Source organism: Canis lupus, chromosome 18, assembly GCF_011100685.1.
Source record: "Canis lupus familiaris isolate Mischka breed German Shepherd chromosome 18, alternate assembly UU_Cfam_GSD_1.0, whole genome shotgun sequence".
Lineage (NCBI taxonomy): Eukaryota > Metazoa > Chordata > Mammalia > Carnivora > Canidae > Canis > Canis lupus.
In genome coordinates this window covers 34,217,742-34,231,360 of record NC_049239.1, presented here as the reverse complement: position 1 = coordinate 34,231,360, position 13,619 = coordinate 34,217,742, and the positions used below count along the sequence as shown (strand labels likewise).

General features: G+C 44.3%; 1 long non-coding RNA gene across 1 annotated transcript; it reads right to left on the bottom strand.

Moving 5' to 3' along the window:
- Nucleotides 1–5,216: 5,216 nt before the first annotated feature.
- LOC102154602 lies at nt 5,217–13,296 on the bottom strand. The gene is made up of 4 exons (XR_005372945.1): nt 12,844–13,296; nt 11,900–12,338; nt 9,781–9,931; nt 5,217–8,827 (listed from the first exon to the last, which is right to left on the bottom strand). It is a non-coding gene; the product is annotated as an uncharacterized LOC102154602 (long non-coding RNA).
- Between the last annotated feature and the right edge of the window lie 323 nt (nt 13,297–13,619).

The window sequence follows — 13,619 nt, the reverse complement described above, 5'->3', positions numbered from 1 at the left end:
GTACACAGTGGAGTGGGCTAACCAAAGCTGTCGCAGTGGGAAACAACCCATAGGACCAAACTGATCCATGCCAACTGACCATCAGTCCAGGTCTCCTTAACAATGGACGCCCAGAACAGCTCATGGATGGGAGAAATACTGGGGTCTTCTTGGGAGAAATACTGGAGTCTTCTTTCGTGAGTTTCAGAGACCCATGGTTTTGTCAGGGACTCCAGAATTTAACGTGACAAATGTATGATAGATGCTGCCTGCTTAACAGAGCTGTGCTTAAATGCCACACAGTCTGCTCCTTCTGTTTAAGAAACTCTGGCGGCATTCCACCTGAGTTCAAAACCCAGCTCTACTACCTACCCGCTCTGTGACCTCAAGCAAGTGATTTACCCTCTCTGAGCCTAACTTTTCATTTGTAACAAGGAGATAATGATAGACCCTGCCTTATAAAGGTTGTAAGAGTTACATGAATTAAAGCTTATAAGGTGCTTGGTATTATACCTCGTTCATAGTTGGCACTTGACAAATGTCAGCTGTTGTTATTATATTATTAACATTTGTCTTGTGAAAACATCAAGGGCACAGTATCCTTGGAAACAATGTGTTCAGTCTCTTCCTCGGACAGAAGGGACAGCGAGGCCCTGGGAGGGTAGTCATTTGCACGAGGCTGCACAGCCAGTTGGTGGAGCACTGTGAGCGTGACCCAGCCTGTGCCAGTTGAATGGGTGACATCTGTGCATAGTGGCCTATTGACCTCATGCATAGACCAGCAAGGTAGGTACTTACAGGGGTGGCAGTGGAGGCTGGGAGATCCAATAATGGAACTTGCCTCATCATTGGCTGTGAATTGCACCTAGCTGTCCCACATCCTCCTTGCCGCCCCTGGTGAGAGTGAAGGTGGGGGTTAGCAAGGAAGGTAAAGTAGGGAGTGAAAGACTCCAGAGAAGCAGAGTCAGAGATTCTGGCTTTTTTCAAACTTGGCTGTATGCTAGCTCCATCCTGCTGGGAGTAACTGGCATCTGACTGCCTTTATTCATCTCAAAGTATTTTTACATATCCTATCATATCATTTAATCTCCACCCCACCCTGTGAACTAATTATTATTATTAGTCCATTTAAAAAATGAGACAGAGGTTAAATGACCTGTACTTAATCCTTTTTAAGAAAAATGTATTATGGAAAGTTTCAAATGTGCATTAAAAAAATGAAAATAGGGTCACATACCTCCATTTTCTAGTCACAGCGCTAACAATTATCCACATATGACCATTCTTGTTTTATCTATGTACCCCCACCCCAGCATTGTTCCTCCTCCACTGTAAAGCAAATTTCAGACATCATAGCATTTCACTCGTAAATACATCACCAAATGATAAGGACTCTTTTCAAAAGATAACTGGAGCACCATAATTCTTTTATAATATCAAGTAGCTGTTCCTCTTTTATGTTTTTGGTTTTTGGGTTTTTTTAAGAGAGAGAGTGTGAGGTGGGGGGAGAGGAAAAAGGAGAGAGAATTTTAAGCAAGCTCCACAACCAACGTGGAGCCCGATGTAGTGCTCCATCTCATGACCCTGAGATCATGACCTGAATCAAAATCAAGAGTTGGACACAACTGACTGAGCCACCCAGATACCCTCCTCTTTCATGGTTTTTATACACTCTGTTAATTATTTTCTTAGAAAAGCAATCATTTCTTTTTTACTCAATATAGTATCATAAACATTTTACCATGTCATTAAATATTCTTCTAACATGTACTACTTAAGCATGCATGATATTAATGAATCAGTTCATTTATTGAGCAATCATGTTTTTCAGATTATTTATATTATTTCCAAATTTTTACTATTAAAAATACTTCCGGGCAGCTTGGGTGGCTCAGCGATTTGATGCTGCCTTCAGCCCAGGGCATGATCCAGGAGACCTGGAATCAAGTCCCATGTCGGGCTCCCTGCATGGAGACTGCTTCTCCCTCTGCCTGTGTCTCTGCCTCTCTCTCTCTCTGTGTCTCTCATGAATAAATAAATAAAATCTTTTTTAAAAAAGTACTTCCAATACACATCTGTGGTAGACTCTAGGTATCTCCAAGTATCCGTACTCCTCTTATTCTTGAGGATAGAACCCAAATTTTATTAGGTATGACGAAAGATAAACTAAAAATATTTCTTTTCCCAGCTTCTCTTGTGATTAACTGAGGCCAAGTGAGATGTAAGTAGGCAATTGGTGGGGCCTCTGGGAAGGCTGCTGAGAAGAAATTAACTGGGCTGGGAAGTGCTCCATTTTGGCCCTCCCCCCCTTCCTCCTTCCTACTGCCTGGAACACAGGTAGAGTTGCTAGTGGTCCACACTATCTTGAACCATTGAAATAAATGCTATGCTCTAAGGTGATAGAGCAGGAAAAAAGTAGCCTGGATCTCTGATGACCTCCCAAGTCAGAGGTCTGTTTACTTCCAGACCTCCCTTGGGTGACAGAGTAATAACTCTTTTATTTAAGCCACTATAAGAGTTTATCAGTTAGTGGGACAGGAGATCAGAGTGATGAGAAGCCTTGAGGCTGCGATATGGTGGTCTTCGCACAGAATAACAAGAACATGGTGTGGCTGGAGCAGAATTCTGGAGTGGAAAGGGGGCAGATATGAGGCTGGAGAGGAGTCTGGCAGGCCTTGGTGAAGACATCCATCCTAAGTGTCCTATGTGCCTCATGATGGCATGAAACTTCTAGAGTTATTCTGAGAGGGTTACGTGACAGTGTCACCACAGTGCCTACCACATGGTAAGCATTTACTATGTGGTAGTCACTGTGATTGTTGTTATTGATGACAGGGCGATAGCGCTGAGAGAGAAGAGGACCAGGAATCAGAAAAGTAGGGCTCTGTTACTGTTTTGGAGGTTGCCAATCTCAAGGCACTAGCCAAGTAGCTTTGCTTCTTGCGATTTCAGTTGTGTCATATGTAAAATGGAGATGGGAAAATGTAAGATAAGGTAAATGACTGCCAAATTTATGTTAGCCTCAAAACCCCCTGCTCAAATGGAGTATTGAATAAGTCAAACATGCCCATTAGACACAACTCGAGTGATTGTGGTAGAGGTGGGCGTGGAGGCACTGATGGGTCTCCTCTTCCTTACCACGGTGATCCCTCAGGGGGCTTCTCAAGGCGCTACAGAAAAACCACTAGACCAATGCTGAACATCATGTGTCACTAGGGAGACACAGATAAAAACCACAATGAAACAGATCACAGAGGATTTTTAGGGCAGTGAAACTACTCTATATGATACTACAATGGTGGGATGTGTGTCATTGTATAGTCATCAAAACCCAGAAGATCTACAACTTGAAGGGTGAGCTCTAATGGAAACTATGGACTCTAAGTGATTATGGTGTGTCAGTGTAGGACTATCAATTGTTAGCATGTGCCACTGTGGTGGAGGACATCATAGCAAGGAAGGTTGTGCATGTATAGGGACAGGAGGTAGATGGCAACACTCTGGAATCTCTGCTCAATTTTGCTGTGAACCTGGACCGGCTTTAAAAAATTAAAAATTTAATTTAAAAATGTAAGCTTATTAATTTAAAACCCCCTTTTAAAAAGCACAATGAGATACCACTTCATACCCACTAGGTAGCTATAATTTAAAAAAAAAAGACAAAACAAATGGTGGAAAATAAGGGTTAGCAAGGATGTGCTAAACGTGGTATATACATGCAGTGGAATATTATTCATCAATAAAAAGAAATGAAGTAGTGATACATGCAACAGCATGGACAAATCTCAAAAGCATGATGCTAAGTGAAAGAAGCCTGATGAAAAAGGTCATGTATTCCATGATCTATTTACATGGAATATCCAGAACAGGCAAATCCATAAAACAGAAAGCAGAAAGCAGTGGTTACCAGGAGCTAGAAGAAGGGGGGACTGGGGAGTGAAGGCTCAATGGGGATGGGGCTTCCTCTGGAGTGATGAAAATGTCTTAGTACTAGATGGAGGTGATGGTTGCAAATGTTCCAAATATCTCAGAATTATACACTGAACACAGTTAATTTTATTTTCTGCAAACTGTATTTCAGTTTAAAACAACAGACTAGGAGCTCTCTACATTCTTTCTAGCTCCAATGCTCTTGCTGTCCTGTGCCATGGCCATGTATCATCTGTAATTCTGAAGCGGGTTGGCGCATGCAAGTACCCAAGAAGAGTCCCAATAGCCCTTATCACCATTATTCACTGAGCCCTGACGAAGTCTCTGAAGGGAAAAAAGCCACCCAGGAAAGGTAATTTTTAAAAGGATAAAGTACAGAAAGGGCCAGAGCATGAAACACAAAGTATGAATAAAACATAAAACAGGGCTGGGGAGTGATAGGTACCGTAATGGAAGGTCCCTGAATTCACCAGACTATCTCCTAGAGTAATGGAGACAATTATACAGTTGGAGAGTTAAATAGGGAGCCATTCCTACCCAAAGCCAAAGGGTTGGGCTCTTCATTGCTTATAAAGATTGAAAGAAAAGACCCTCTAGGACTTCAAGGGGTCTGCAGAAAGATCAGAAGAGAAGTCTAGACCTATGCTGTCCGATATGGTAGTCACTAGCCATATGTAGCTATTGACCACTTGAAACATGGGTAGTCTGAATCAATATGTGCTTTAGTATAAGATACAGACTTTTTTTTTTAAAGAGTGTAAATATCTCATTAATCGTTTTCAGATTAATGTATGACAAAATGATCATATTTTAGATATATTGGATAAAATAAATATATTATTAAAGTTAATCTCACCTGCTTTTTTTTTTAACTTTTTTAAGTGACTACTAGAAATTTAAAAAGTATGTATATGGCATTATATTTGGCTTGGACAGCACTGCTCAGTGGACCATTGTACTACTCCTCCAGGGCAGAAGTGGCGCTGTCCAGGGTCTCTTGGCAAAGACCACCCAGCCTAAAGCACCATCTGGGCACTCAAGCTCCCCAAATAACTGCTGGGGAAATGTGAGCACATCTTATCCCAAGACAGCACAACAAACAGAATCCATTAAGCAAAGCAAATTTTGCTTGTGGCCTGGATACAAACACAGGTGCAGCGAGAGCTTCAAGCCTTTTCAAGCAATTCCATTTTCTCAGAAGGATGGTATGTCCACAGCATAGTGTCAGGGCAGGAGGGAGGTCCCGTATGCCCTTCCCCAACATCTCAATATGTCTCTCAGAATCCCAGAGGGTAGATGGAATAGCGTTTTTGAAATCGGCCAGGAAAATTGTGAAATGTTTATTTGATGGCAGGGTAAAAATTGTACATTTTCTGGTAAGGTAGAAAATAAGAACAAAGATCCAAATAGCCAGTCCCTCACACCGCCATTTTAGTCACAGTCCGCCTGTGCTTTTGGCTGTGTTACAATATGAAATAAATCCCTTTATAATCCCTCACAGTGGCTCCAAAAAAAAAAAAAAAGTATTTTCACAAGCACCAGAGCAGACCCTTTGGGCATTTCTTCCCGCAAATGCTCATCTCTGCTCAAACCTCTTCCCCACCCCACACCCCACCCCCGATTGCATCCTTTTACAATACAGTGAACTGAAAGGATCTAGCACTGGTTCTGTCAAGTGGGGATGGGAGGTGGGGAAATATAGGGAGTGGTCCAAAAAGGAATCGCTCACGCAAGCTCAATATCCTCCCCAAACTCTCCATGATCCTTCCCAGGTCACTCACCTCTGTTCATTTCTTCTTCCAACCGACACGTGGAATTTCCTGTTTTCTGCCTCTTGTCATGCTCTCACATTGACGTTACCTAACACATCACGTAGTTCTTAGGGTCTTTGAGCGGCATGACACTCCCCCTGAACCCTCATCCCCGTTCATAGCTCCGTATAACTTCATGTAACACTCAATAAATATTTGTTGAATGACTGAATGAAGTTGAATCTGGTATTTGCCAACTCTGATAAAATAGAGGGAATCGATGCCAGCCTCCCTACTAGACAGAGAAACCGGACAGCTATATAAAATGATCTGAAGGGAAAATTGCATCCAACACTTTACTTCCAGGTCTCTGAAGGAGGCTGTTATAACAATGGACTATAAATACAGGGTGAATGGTGTATCTGTAAGGAAGCAATTCCAACAGTGGTCTGGAAGAGCCAAGAAAATCCAGCTTCTTCTCCCCGAGTATATACACAGGTGCGCTGTGTGGAATGAAATCCACTTAACTTGATTTTATGGACAGTGATTCATGCAAACTCAGCTCCAAACTGCTCAGCACGGCTCAGTTAAATAAATTACAGCAGGAGTAAGCCAGCCAGCAGTAAAGGCAAAAGACAGAAAATAAACTTGAGGTTGAGGACTGAAATTTTTGGAGTGCCTGCCCTGCCAGCATCATCTTTCTTCTGGGGGATTCTGAAGGGACCTCGGTGGTCTTCAAGGTCAAGGCCGTGATTTGACTGATAGGGTAACTGAGGACCATGGAAGATGGAGTACATGTCCAAAGTTACTTAAAGAGTGATTGACAGAATCAGGGCTCCCGGGTCACAGGTCGGAGCATTTCTTCATTTCGTCAGGCTCCTGAGTGTGTTGTTCACTGCCATAGGGCCAGGCACACCGAAGAGACCCGATAGACATTCGTTGAATTAACGAATGACTGAATCTGCTAGGCTGGGGGTAGTGAGTCAGCCTGAGGGTTAGAAGGGGGGAGGAAAGATGAAAGATGACCCTCTAGAATAAACACCCGAGTGTTTAGGGATGGAAGGGCTCCCCCTTAGATGCTCAGTGTTCCAACTCCCACCTGGGAAGACACAACCAGCCCCCTACTCTGGCCTCCTCTCTGTTGTGTGTGACAGGCCTGCCACAATGCTCCATCCCTCCCTTTAGTGACTCCCCCTGAGGCCTCTAGTTCCTTCCTTTAGGACTAGGGCATCACTGCCCAGGAATGGGGATACGTCAGTGGGGATGACTTTGCCTCATTAACGCCTTAGCACCTACTGGCCCTGAGCATGCAGTCGTACTATAGTGACATCCTTGGGGTGTTCTGTGAGATACCATCACATTCTTAAAATAAATTACCCATATCTATTTTTTTCCTAAGCTAGCTGGAATTCTTTTTCTTCCTTGTAACGAAAAGATTCTTACACAAAATAAAGGCTCTCAGTAATTGACGCAGTGGATAGATAAATCTAAGGTATGGCAGTTTTAACACATGGCTACAAATTTTTTGACAACTGTCCCATCAAGAATTGAAATCTACCTACTTTCCCCTTGGATCTAAGCAGACTCGTGATGGTCTCAACCAATAGAGTATGAGAGATGTGAAGGCATATATGAGTCTTGAGGATAAGCCATAAAAGGCCATGCAGCTTTCAACTCATTCTTGGAGCACTGAGCTACCCCATAAAAAGCCCGACTGCCATGAAGCTATCATACTCTGGACAGGCTACGTGTTGGTGTCAATAGTCCCCAGCCCAAGCACTAGGCTTATGTGAAGGAAGAAGCTTTTAGGTGGCTCTAGCACTTGCCATTCAAGTCCTCCCAGCTGAAGGTCCAGCTCTCCAGGAGCGGTGACAATCCATCCCACCACGCCATCTCTAAATTCCTGACCTGTGGAACATACAAATAGAAGAAAAAAATGCTGATTGTTTTATGTCATTCCGTTTGGGACAGTTTGGTATGCAACAATGAATAACTGAAACAGAAGTGTATAAAGGAATAAGAAAAAGGCCAAGAGTATGAACATTGTTCAGCCGGCGTATAGAAAGGAGGCACCACGGAATTCCAGTTATCAGTCTGAAGACACAGGAGGCTGGTAGCCTTGGGGCAGGGATAGGAGTTGGCATAGGTGATTTGTTATGGAGAAATATTGTCTTCTTTGGTCTACACCTGGGCCAGCTCTGGGAGGAGACCTCTCTGTAAGAAAGCTGACACAGGGAACAAGCAGCCTGCTCTTTGATGTGCTTTAGAGGTTCCAGCTTGCTTCCTCAGCCACACTCCTCAAGACCATGAGCATCAGATGGGAGGGGAGGCATTGTAGTTTTTCAAATGCTCCCATGCCTGGAACCCGAACTCTTTCGGTTGCAAGGGACAGAAATCCAAGTTAACTAGCACAACCAATATATGAACACTATGACATGTAGCTTGTGATCAAAATGCAACTTTCAATTTTACTCAGTGGAGAGTGATGGCAACACACTATCCCTGAGTGGTCCAGCAGTGAAAGGCTGCTGTTGGAATGAAGTTGGGTATTGTCTTGTCCATCCTCTTGGAGCATAGTTCTCATGCGCTTCAGTAAATGGACATCTTTCTTAGGTGACAGCTTGACATTTTGCTGTGCTGAGGCCAAGTTATACCAGAGTCTCTCCACCGTCATAGCCTACTAGCTAATACTCTGTCCATTAGATATAACTACCATAGTAGGTATTATCTGTTATCACAACCATGCTATAAAACAAATAACCACAGAACTTCAGTGCCATATAGCAATTGACATTCTGCTCACGAGTCTCTGGGTCAGTTGGGTGGTTTCACTGGGCTTAGAGGGATCATTCACACATCTACACTCAATAGTAAGTTGGCTTAGGAGGCTCGGCTGATCTTGGCTGGGCCGGGCTCTCTCACATATCTGAGGCTTTGACCTGGCTTTGCTTTCCATGTCTTATTCACCATCAGGCTAGCACAGGCTTATTCCCATCATGATCGAGGACCAAGAGGTAGAGCAAAAGTCAGCAATGTCTCTTGAGGCCTAGACTTGAGACAAGCACACCATCACTTCCACCACATTCTATGAGCCAAGGCAAATCACAAGATAAGCTCATGCTCAAGGGTTGGAGAGATATCTTCACTCTTGAGTGTGGGGTAGGAACCTGCAAAGGCAAATTGCAAAAGGCATGTATTAGGAAGAATTAGAGCCATCTCTGAAATCAGTTTCCCATATAATATTTGCCACTTGGCAGCAAAATAATTTTATATGTAAAGTTTAGCAACATGCCTAAGACAGGTTTGCAGTACACTGGAATGCCAAGGTGCACAGAGAATTAGGGGTATAATAGTTGAGAACTGGGAGTATGGAGTCGGGACAGCTGGATTCCAATTCCTACTCTACCACTTACTAAATGAGCTCGGGCAACACTCTTAGCCTTTCCACGTCTCAGTATCCTCACCTAAAAAATGGGCACAATAACAGCCATCCAGGTCATAAGGTTATAAAGATTAAGTGGTAACATCTACTATGAAATGCTTAGCACAGTGCTCACCATGAAATAAGTGTTCAGTAAATAATAAATGATAATTACTAATTTCATCATAAGGAGTCAAAGCAGGAGGTGTACTGCCTAGATCTACCCTGACACCATTGCTTCTATCACTCCTTTCAGCTCACCCTCAGGAAAGCCACTGAGTTCTGTGAAAGGTGGTAGGCAGATTCATGGAAGGAGAAAAAAAATATATGAAGGATCAGTGCTCGTATTCATTCATTCATTCATTCATTATATGTCCCTATGTGCTTTCCAATTTGCCTCCAAAAAACAATAGTTTTGAAGGGTGCTGGCATTAGCAAATAATTTCAGATGTGCCCAGAGAGTTAGTCCCAAGGAATTTCAGTGCATTATTGCTGATAATAGTAAAAACCAGAAATCACAGGAGACTGACCAAATGAATTATACCTTTTTATAGCGAAATACAATGTGGCCATCAAAAATTGCCATGTAAGATATCTAATGATGTAGGAAGATGAGGTGGAGAGGTATTGCTGAGAGCAAAAAGCAAGACACTAACAGTGCATATAGGGTGATCTGCTGTTTGGGTTCTCTCGCATTACCTAGTGCAATTGTCGGCTGCAGGGATTCCATCATTCCTTCTTGATCCTTGCTGATTCAGGAGGTGGACATTTTGGCAGCCTCTTCTCCCATGAAAATATGGTTTTCCAGATTTCAATCATTTCGTGCTTCAATCTCCGCCTTATTCTAAATCTAATCATGAATAAACACAAAAAAGTGCTCAGCTTCCCCAATAGTCAAGCACAGGAATATCAAAACTATACTAAGATACCACCACACAGTTAGCTATGGCTAAAATAAAAAAATACTGATAATTCCAAGTGTTACCGAAGAAGGGGTTTGGTGGCAACTTACACACACCCCTTTGAAATCGGTTTGGCTGGCGCTATAAAATTCAAATATGCATGCCAGCTCTGTGCATGACCCGGCAGTTCACTCCTAGTTGACTCTCAACAGAAATGTGTGTGCAGGGCAGCCCGGGTGGCTCAGCAGTTTAGCGCCGCCCTTGGCCCGGGGCGTGGTTCTGGAGACCCGGGATCCAGTCCCACGTTGGGCTCCCTGCATGGAGCCTGCTTCTCCCTCTGCCTGTGTCTCTGCCTCTCTCTCTCTCTCTCTCTATGTCTATCATAAATTTAAAAAATCTAAAAAAAAAAAAAAAGAAATGTGTGTGCATATGCACTGAAAGACACACATGGGAATGTTCATGGCAGCATTTTTCATAGTAGCGAGACTGGAAACAACCCAAATGTCCATTTATAGTAAAACTGACAACTTGTGATATAGTCATTACTATAGAGTAATGGAAATGAATAAGGTACAAGCAACAAAGCGAAGTAGAACAAAAGAAGCCAGACATAAAAATATATGCACATGGCCCTATTCATGCACACACACACATAAGTAGTTCTGTTTATGTAAAGATTAAACATTTAGGACTATAGTCTTGGAAGCCAGCATAGTGGCTAACTTTGGGAAGGTTGGACAAGCCGTGGTTGGGGAAGAGCATGAATGGGGTAATAATATATTCTTGACCTGGGTGCTAGTCACATGTTATATACTTTATGATAACTCGTTGGGCAGTATACTAATAATTTCTGCGTACTTCCTGTGCATGTGACCTACTTTCTAATGAACCTTTTTAAATAAAACAAATTTAGGGGCATCTGGGCAGCTCAGTTGACTTGGTTTTGGCTCAAGTCATGATCTCAGGGTCCTGGGATGGAGTCCCCATTGGCCTCCGCACTCAGCAGGGAGTCTGCTTGTGGATTCTCTCTCTCCCTCTCCCTCTGGGTGCAGCTTGCTCTCTCTTTCTCTCTAAAATAAATAAATAAATAAATTTTTAAAAAAATAAAATAAACAACATGGCTCGTGCAATAAGACATGGCATTAGAGCACTTTCTAGGAGTTACTGTCTAACAAACTGAGATTGTCTGTCTTTGTGATTCCTCAGGGGGACAAGAGAGAGTCCCTCTGAGAGTGGCCTGAGTCCCCAGGGGAATTGGGAGTGATGCATAAACAACAGGCACAGTCCGGCTCTTGAATCTGGAAGCAAATTCAGCCTAACGGAAACCCCAGTCAGGGAATTTCTTTGAGGAGCTCGGAGAAGGTGGGAGACCCACCCCAAAGCACAGGCCCGGGTGGCTCCCGGGAGCCCCTCCCGAGGCCTGTGTAGCCTTTAGGCTGAACAAAGCCCTTCCCATCCCCACCAAGGAGCTGTTGTTTCCAGAGGCCTGGTGGAACAGCTAACTGTAAGCCAGGGGGAGGAAGTTACACAATGGATGTTGAAATGTAGGCTTGTTGAAAAGTTGTCACTCGAGTAATGAATGCCCTATTTCCTGTTTTTTTGCCGAAAGTTAAATGCTGGGCATAATTAGCTAGTAAAAAAGCAAGCTTGGCCGCAGAACAAAAATAGCACATTTTGGGAGCCCGGGCCAATTAAAATTGTTTATGCAGCCATTTAGCAATATTTTTCTCCAAACTATTATGACCGGGAAATATGCAGCATGAGACTGGAAGGCAAGCTCCTCGGAAGAAAAATGGCCCACACACTGATCCTTTAAACAGCCTGCTGTTCTCAGGGGATTTTATAATAAGAATGAACACTTCCATCCTCCTGAACTCCCTGGGCCTCCTCGCGATCCTGAGACCGGCATCACTCACCCTCTGTAGCAGGCAGCTGTTGATGAGGTTCTGCAACCGGCTAATGTTAAGATTAGCCAAGCTCCCCCATGTGTTAGAGACGCCAGCCACTACCGACTGGGCCGCCTGGCGCAGTCATGTAAATCATCTGGCTGATGCCGTGGTCACACTGAGCGGATGAAACATTGTTGTTAATGCCCGGACAGCCTGGCTGGTGTCAGGAGTAGTTGCTGGAACTCGGGGAGCTTGCCCTTGGCACAGTTTGTCACGACGCCAGTTCCTCCTCTCTGCGCTCTGTCTCCAGCACTTTCCATGTCTCCAGTGATCTTCCACCCCGAGTAGGCAGGTTCCATCTCCCTTTCCCTCTCCAGCCTCCGGGTCAACACCCACTTTGAGATCCTTCATTTACACTCAGGTGTAATGGACTGATCACAGCTCTGGAAGCCATCAGGACTCCTAGCTGAGAGATGCACTTTGGTTATGGAATTGCAGGCACTGAGTTAGGGGATGGGGTGAGCACTTGGGAGGCAAGGGCCTTCTCAACATCCCTAAAGTTTCACCCAAGGGAAATAGGCTATTTGACTTATCTCACCAGGTTACCCCCCCCCCCCCCTTGGCTGAATGCCTCCTTTGGCTGACAGAAGAGAGATCTTTGGAGACCTTCACCTGGCTGTAGACATTGTCTCAGACACCACACGCATAGTCTTAGCCTGGCCACCCCTGCGCACCCCCAGCCAGAGTTCTCCATCTCCCCAGCCCTGAGGCATCGAGGTGAGCACCACCCATCTGGGAGACTGACTGTGGAAAGTCTTTTGCCGTCCCTAGGTCGGACAGGAGGACTCCAACAGCAGAAGAGCCATCTCTTGTCTTTCTGCTCACGTCCGGTTCATTTCATGTTCCTTCATTCATACATAGTATTTATAAAATAAGTTTCTATATGGATCCAAAATAATAATTCAGCTTACTAGTAAGAGCTCTCCTTGGCTTGATCCCAGCTTCCCCGTCTCACCCTTCCTCAGACTAGTCACCCTCTTGAGTTTGCCAGGAATGTCTTTCTTCTGAAGCACACGCTGTACTCTTCTACTTCTATGCTTTGTTCAGACCCTGTTCCCTGCCTTTGCTCCTTTCTCTCCATGTATCTGAATCTGTCCCGTCATGTGAGGCTAACTTGGACCCTCCCCCCTTCTTGCCCACAAAGCCCTCTCTGACCACTTCTGGCTACAATGGTCTACTACATGTCTGAACTCCCGTAGCATTTCTTCTCTCAGCCTACACATGGCCTTTGGTCAAAAACTGCCTTTGATGTGCCCTGCATTCTCTTGAACACTTTCTCTTTGGATAGAAAGTAGAGCATAGTGTTGGCCTCCCTCCCTCCAGCCTATGAGCACTGGAGTCAGGAGGGGACCTCTGGTCAGCAGTTTCCGGGTCAGAACTAAATGAAGACCTGCCCCCTGGGTCCCCACAGGAATTTCCTGTTGACACCCCCACCCCCTGCCTTCCATTTCCTCTCCTCCAGGCCTCACCTCTGAATCATGACTTTCCCTGCTAGCTCTTCCATTCTCTTTCTCCCCTCCATTCAATACCCATTGCAAGGCTTCAGATAAGAACAGTTGATGAGATCAGCTCCTGGAGACCTTCTTCTGGTTCTACAAGTACATGTGGTACAGTGGCTGTAACTCTTTGCAGTTAGCCAACCAGTGACCTCAAAAGGTCATCAGCCCCTTGTCACTACATTCATTCA